Genomic DNA, 8,074 nt, shown 5'->3' with positions numbered 1-8,074 from the left:
AGAGTACACTGTGTCTTGTGTCAGCTTTGTGAGAAAAATGGGCCGAAATGTTGGTTCAGCAACTTACTATGTGCTGGGCATCATGTCAGATGCCAGAGATAGTGTTGAGAAATAAGATAGACAGTGTCCCAGACGAAATTACTCACTGATTTGTGGATTACAGAATTGTTCCTGACACCTCGACTGGAAATTCCAGCTCCGATAGAATCTGTTCAGACACCTGTGCATGCCAGAAACCATGTTAGACACAGATCGACGGGATGGTACTTGGCTTCAAAGAACGAATGCGTGCATATTCCATGTGTAAGAGACTACGCATGCACAATATAAACAATGGAGGTTTTAGAATAGTGCTGTTCGATTTAAGAGCACACCAATTACTCATTTTTCAAATGTGGTTTATGGCTGTGCAAAGAATGGGGGCTTTCACAGAAAAATGGGATTTGCACAGACCTTGTAGGATTTTGAGGATTTGGATAGAGAGCAAAGTAAAGGAATTCTAACTGGAGAGCGCAGCTTGAGGTGTGGAAGCAGTGGTTGGTGGAACAGTGAAGTTGGCTCCATGTTGACTCTCTTCCCCCTCTTCCCAAAGAGGCTAGAGTCAGACTTGGTCCATTTTGGTGGAAAGTTAAGACGAGTCAGACGCTTCTTGTTTGGACACCTGGAAGGTGTCTAAGCAGCAAGATTTCTAAGGCTTACCGCATATTAAGTGACATTGATTGGCAAGATACAACCACATCAACACAAAGTAGGTGCTAATGCTTAAGAAGTACAATATGGGGCAGCAAGATGGATCATTGGATAGAGGCGCTTGTTGTCATGCCTGATGATTAGGCCAAGCCTGATGACTTGAGTTGGGTCTCCAGAACTCACATGATGAGAAGAATCAAACACACACATACACACACACACACACACACACACACACACACACAGACAGAGCATCATCAGCATCAACATCATTATCATGCACATCACGTGCTCATATGTAGAAACATACAAATGCACTACATAAACAAAGGTTAAATACAGTTTCCTCTAGCAAGATGCATGTTTTCTCTTACTTACAGGTTCTAGATTTTATATAGTTACATTACATCGTTTGTGTACACGAAAACAGAAGGAGAATGGTCTCGGGGAAAGAAGGGGATGGATGAGAAAGAAAAGAATAATGGGAATATGGTGCTGTATAAGAGGAATAAACTCACTTTACTAGACCTGGAAGGAGGTGGGAGGTCCTTGGACTCCACACAGGGCAGGAAACCCTGACTGCTCTTCGGGCTGATGAGAGAGGGGGAGTTGATTGGGGGAGGGGGTGGAAAATGGGAGGCGGTGACGAGGAGACAGAAATCTTTAATAAATTAATAAATAAATAAAGATAATAATAATAAAAAAGGAACAAACTCAAGATGCACACATACCTCCATGAAAATGGCCTTATACTAAAAGTTTTAAAGCTGACAATAAGCCCCCCTCCAACATTTATGGGTGATTTTTAACACAGGTGCAGTTGGCATGCTCTTCTTGTGGTTCTGTGTAGATTCGCCTCATGCACATCAAGGGCAAACTGTGTCTAAACCTAGTGGAGATAACACAACATCGTGATAAGCTCTGAGGTCAGGTGGCTTTGGTTCTGAGCACCAAATCGTACGTCTGTTAAGTTTAACCTTTCTAGGTAACAGAAACTCACTGGGCATCATTTCTCTTCCCTGCACACAAAGCCAACCGCTGTGCTTGCCTTAGGAGGCTGTGGAGAGAATTAGATAAGATAATGTATGTGTCCACCTGCGGCATGGACATCAGTGGAGGAATCTGACTTTCTCTGCATTCTCACTCCAACCCAAACCTGTCCTTGGATCCTTAGCGCTGTTCTTAGGTCGGAGTCTTCATTTACACATCAGTACACAAGCAACAAGGACAAAAGGCTGTTGTGGAATTCAGTAAAGTTTTGTGCGATTACCAAAGTACGTGACACACACCGTAGTGTACAAAGAGACAGCTGGGGTTTGCAGCTTTACCTCAGCGGCGAAGCCCTTGGCTAGCAAGCACAAGGTCCTGGGTTCATTCCTCAGCTCCAAAGGGGTAGCAGGGGGTGGGGAAGAAAAAGGGGAAAGTTCCAAAAAGACCATGGTTATTTATATATCATCCATCCTTGCAGGCAAATAAAATTTTCAGTAGTCATAGTTGCTAAATATTTTAAAATTAACTTGGGGAGGTTTGCCTGAGTGCTGGGGTTCATGGCAACTGCTAATACAAGTCTGTGTCTCAAAAAGAAGACAAGAAAGAAAAAAAAATCAAGTAATAAATGCATGATGTTAAAAATGTTCAATAACATTCACTATTAAGCAAATGGACTTTTCGAACTCCATGAAAACTTTGTCTCAAACCAGTCAGAATGACTGTTATCCAGAAATGAGGAGTGAGAGAGAGGATTTGGGGGGAGAGAAACCCTTCAACACTGCTGCTGGCATTGAGATCTGACTTAGCTTGGTGGATTATGGGACTCAGTTTCCGGAAGGAAGGAAGGAAGGAAGGAAGGAAGGAAGGAAGGGAGGGAGGGAGGGAGGGAGGGAGGGAGGGAGGGAGGGAGGGAGGGAGGGAGATTTAAAAGTGGCCATGTGATCCAGGCTTGCCACTTAGGCTCATATATGGAGGAAAGTCAACTTACTGTAGAGGCACCTGGACCCTGACATTTATTACTACAGCATCCACAATAGCCATGGTATAAAATTAACCTAACTGATTCTCAACAGATGAATAGGTGGAGAACAAGTATCTACACATGGAGTTTTATCAAACTCTAAGAGCAAAATTGTGGCATTTTCAGTAAAATATACAGACCATAGGGTCCCCGGGTAAGTGAAGTAAGCCAGTCTCAAAAACGACAGCATCGTGTGTACCCCAGGCAGGATACTAGGGTTGTGGGAGTGGAAAGGGGTGACTAGGAGCGCGTAATAGGGGTAACCATGATGAAAGCTCATATTCAGATGGTAAAAGAATATGATAAAACCCATTATTTACAATTTATGTTCATCAAAAATCAGACACAGTGCAGTAAGTGAACAGGCAAACTGGCTTGTCACATTTGCTTTCCCTCCATTCCTGCCCATTTTCCTTTTATTTCTGTGCCCTGGACTCACATGAATAAATGATAGTTTTTGGTTTCAGCGTCTCTTCGCCGTTTTGAGCTCATTTCCCTAGAATCTGGGCTAAGAGAACACTTAACAACTACTTACTGCTGGCTAGGTCCTCAATACCCAGGGCTCTAAATGTCGTCTCTCTCCAGAGTGTCAGGACAACCTAAGGACACAGACAGCCCTATTTCTTTCATACATGAAGAACCGAGCCGGGCAGAGGTGGCGCACGCCTTTAATCCCAGCAGTTGGGAGGCAGAGGCAGGCGGATCTCTGGGAGTTCGAGGCCAGCCTGGTCTACAAGAGCTGGTTCCAGTGCTAGTTATATTAAACAAGCCCTACTCATAGAAGTAGATCAGTCTAGAATTTTGGCATAAAAGGTTTCACTCCAGTGTGCACCTGTCTTGGTTTTTTTTCTTCAGTTAAGTTGGAGTCTCAAGTTTGTCTCAAAGTTTAATGCATAAATGTGGTGTAAAATTCCATTCTCAGGGACATACTGATGAGCCATAATATGATAATCTAATTAGAAATTTTACCTGGAAACAACCTAAATGCCCCTCGACCAAAGAATGGATAAGGGAAATGCTGTACATTTATGCAATGGAGTACTACACAGCAGAAAAAAATAACGACATCTTGAATTATGCAGGAAAATGGATGGAGCTAGAAAACATTATTTTGAGGTAACCCAGACACAGAAAAACAATTATCACATGTACTCACTCATAGGTGGTTTTTAAACATAAAGCAAAGAAAACCAGCCTACAAACCACAATCCCCCAGAGATCTTAGACAACAATGAGGACACTAAGAGAGACTTACCTAGATCTAATCTACGTGGGAAGTAGAAAAAGACAAGATCTCCTGAGTAAATTGAGAGGATGGGGACTTCAGGGGAGGGCTGAAGGGGGAGAGAAAGGCAGGGAGGGGAGCAGAGAAAAATGTAGAGCTCAATAAAAAAAAATCAATAAAAAAAAAAAGAACAAATCTGTTGGGAGCTGTGAACACCTCCAGATCTGGTAAACAACTTGCAATGCTTGTAGCTGCTCAGAGCACGAGACCCTCAGGAGTTCCTAATGGCAGGGGAGTGGTTTCTGGTGAGTTTGGCTGGGGCATGGCTATCAGTTAAGAATCTCTATATAAGCGGCTCTGGTACACAGTAAGGGGGGGCATTCCTGTTTCAAGGATTTTGGCATCAAAAATGACCTCTGTCTCTGTCTGTGAGTCTTTGTGTGTTTCAATCTCCAGCCCCTTGCCCGGTTCACAAACCTGTATGGTAGCACATAGAGCGCAGATGGACGTGGTGCGCTACACAAATCAATCAATAAATTTATATTGTTCACAAGAAAAAAAGAAATTTTGATACAAGTAAAGGAAGGCCAGCTAGAGGTGATAACTTTGGTGGAAGAATTGGAAAAACAGAGTCAATCTGGATCCCAAATTCGGTTAGCTATGTAAATTTGGAAGACAGCTATGCTAATCACTGTAGCATCGCCTAAGCTACTCATTTAAGTTTGGATAGATGATGTGATCACTCCGAGCTTCAGTTTCCTAGCTAGAAAATGAATGTTCAACTTTTGAGAGAACTGAACAGACCACATTTAGAAAAATACTTTTCTCCAGAAAATTGCAATGGATGTACACATTGGTAATTGTATCTATTTATAGGATACAATGTGACTACTCACAGAAATGTAGATGAATGATGGAATCTAGGTAACCACATATCTACCATCTAAGATATTTATCATTTCTCATAGGGAATACTCAAAATCCTCTCTACTGGCTACGGTTATCTTACTTTGCAATAGAACATTAGAGGTTATTCTTTCCTTGCCATATCCTGGTACTCAATAGGCATCCTCTCTCCATCTCTACCTCCCCAGAATGTTTCCCAGATTCTGCTAAGTACTATCCTGTGCTTCAAAACGTATGAATGAGTGCATATGGCACTGGTGTTGTGTGTCTGATAGCTCACTTATGCAATGCTTTAAGGAAGCCTTTCTACCCTGGGGTCACAAGAGTGAGGGGGCTAGCCTGGCCCTGCCCCTCACCTGCCGTAGCACCCAGGAAAGCAGGTCCTGCACTCCTCCTGGACAGCACACTAGATTTTCCCTTGCTGTTGTGGGGGGGGGGCAGGTGAGCCAATCCTGAGGATGTGAGAGCAGAAGAACTAACCCCCACCTCATAAACCCCCTGCAGCAGTCGGGAGAAGGGGCCTTGCACCTCTCCTGGGCAAAACAGTGGAACTGCTACTGGTGGTATGAGTGTGAGTGAGTGTGAGAGAATGTGAGTGTAAGAGAGTGTGAGGTGTGTGAGTGTGAGTGTGAGTGTAAGAGAGTGTGAGTGTGAGGAGTGTGAGTGTGAGGAGTGTGAGTGTGAGGAGTGTGAGTGAGTGTTTGAGGAGTGTGAGTAGTATGAGTGTTGTGTGAATGATTGTGTGAATGTTTTGAGTGTGTGTGAGTGTGTGAGTGTGTATGAGTGTGGGTGAGTGTAAGCGTGAGCAAATATGTGAGTGCGTGAATGTTGTATGTGAGTGTGTGTGAGTGTGAGAGAGTGTAAGTATGAGTGGGCCAGATCTGGGAACTGTCCTGCCCCTTCTAGCCAAGGCAGTTGCTGGAGAGCTCACCAGGGAAGTGACCATGAGAGAAAACTGGCAGGCCGACCAAGCTAGCTACCACCCAGGCCTAGAACCAGGGTTCTGAGTTGGCCTGTTCCAATCATCTTCTTCTTTGTATTGCTGGAGCATGAGAAGGGGACGAACCTGCAGATCCAAACATGCAGGATCTCCAGTACACAGGGCAGCAACAGGATATCCAAGAGGAGTCCCAGAGAAAGTCCACAATCAGTGGTGTAGCAGAAACCAGAGACTTCAAGCCAGACCAATGACTCGCAGCAATGGGTGCTTGCAAGTAAAGATAATGGACTAAAGGGTACACTGTGTGACTCAGTGAGCGAGGGGACAGGGAGATGAGGGGGATCAGGGTGCATGATGTAAAGTCCACAGAGAATCAATAAAAGTTGAGAAAAAAGAAAAAAAAGCATTTGTAAATATTGTATAACCATCACTATCTCTGTAAAATGATGTTATTAACAGTTTACTATGTTTACTTATTAAACTTTATATCAATTTTTATATCACCAATAGGCAATGCAAGAGTTTTTAGGAAATACTGAAATGTAGCACAACAGGAACTTAAGGCAATCAACAGGTAAATAAAGTGAATGGGGAAACTGCAAAGTAAACAGAGCTAAAGCCAGGGTGCGCACGCAGCACAGGCTACCCACGTTATGGCAAATCACATTTTGTCTTATGGTTTATGGCGCCAACAAGAGGGAGGAAGCCCTGCCCACGACTGGGTTTCCAGAGTCCACAGTTGAAAATTAGCCAATCGTCTAGATGAAACTAACTAAGCAGAGATAAATTTCTGCCTTGGTTTTCACAAAGGCAAGAATGGCATCCTCAGCAATATTCTAGCAACTCCTATGTGTTTTCCTCACCACATATTAGAACATACTTATATAAAATAGTCCTTGGAACTGCTCACTGTGAAGCAGTCTATAGCATTCTGACTCAAACCTAGGTCAGCTTTTAGAAGTTCTAATTAAATTAATAAAGAACGCCCTAACGCTAATAACAACAATAATAAAATGCTAACAACTAATCTTTCCTTTGTTCAACAGTCATTGAACAAACACTCCATGAAGTAGCCTCTGAAGACAGAAGGAAACAAATCTCATTAAAAGTCCTGATCTGGTGGACTTCTGTTCTAAGCAAAGAAGACACAGAACAACAAACAGTTTAAAGATGCAGCATGTCTCTGGTGATAACTACTACAAAAATAAACAATAAAGCAGGAAGGCAGGATAAAAAGAAAACAATACCAGAGTTAAAAGTCACCAATGTGGCAGTGTGCAGCCTCACGCAATGAGCACCCCAGAGCACACACATGAACCTCTTAGAGGCCACCATGAAGAACCATTCATGTCTATTTTTTTCTGTAAATGGTTTCCAATGAAGTTTTCTGTAACCTGTCTGAAGGTTGGCGAGTCTATTATAGTAAACTTAGCACTACAGGAAGTGAAGTTGGCAAGGAAAACTTCATTCGAAGCTACTACAGTACGGGGGAAAGGCCAGAGCTGAGCCTAATGTATTTTCAAAGTATCAACTATTCTAGCGATGTTTACAGGCTTCTTATTATGCCATATTTACCTGCTAGAATATTAATAGCAAGTATTTTAGAGGATGTTTTTCATTCTATGAAAGTCTACTATATCAGGGATGGTAGCAGACAGCAAATTACTACTAGGTTATCAGCAGGCCAACAAGTACTCTATAGAAATTCAATAAAACGTTGAAGAGTGTTTGATTATGCACGTTATTTCTTCTTGAAATACTAAACCGTGGCTATTAAATGATTCCTCATATTCTGAAAACACTTAGAGGGTATTTTAGTATGTATCATAAGACAGTTTGTGGCCAGGTGGGATACCACACTAATCATAGCCCCAGAGTCTCCGCAACCGTCAAGGAGGAAACTCGGTTCTGTTTACACAGGCAATGTGATCCATTCAACTCAAACTCAGTTACTCCTCCTTCCAATGTGAGGTGACTTTAATAATGCCCATGGTTCTGGAATGAAGAGACATACAGTCAGGAGGAATCCTAAGAGGGACCAAGAGAAGCCATTCCAGATAGTACCAAAGATCAACAGAGTGAAGAACTGTAACCTTCTTTCAGTATACTTCATAAAGACCATAGTAAAATCCTTCAATGACCAAAGAAGGTTTTGTCATTACTAACACCAGCATATAATGAATTGACCATCTTAGTGAAGGCCTGTTGGTAACAGTAAGGGTCATACTGATAAAAACCTGTGGGACATGGATTTTCAAAAGAAGAGAAAATAAAACAGGACCTGGCTGAATACTATTAAATC

Source organism: Alexandromys fortis, unplaced genomic scaffold (genome assembly GCF_014885135.2).
Source record: "Alexandromys fortis isolate MF-2015 unplaced genomic scaffold, M_Fortis_MF-2015_v1.1 scaffold_64, whole genome shotgun sequence".
Lineage (NCBI taxonomy): Eukaryota > Metazoa > Chordata > Mammalia > Rodentia > Cricetidae > Alexandromys > Alexandromys fortis.
Note: the sequence above shows the minus strand (reverse complement) of the source record.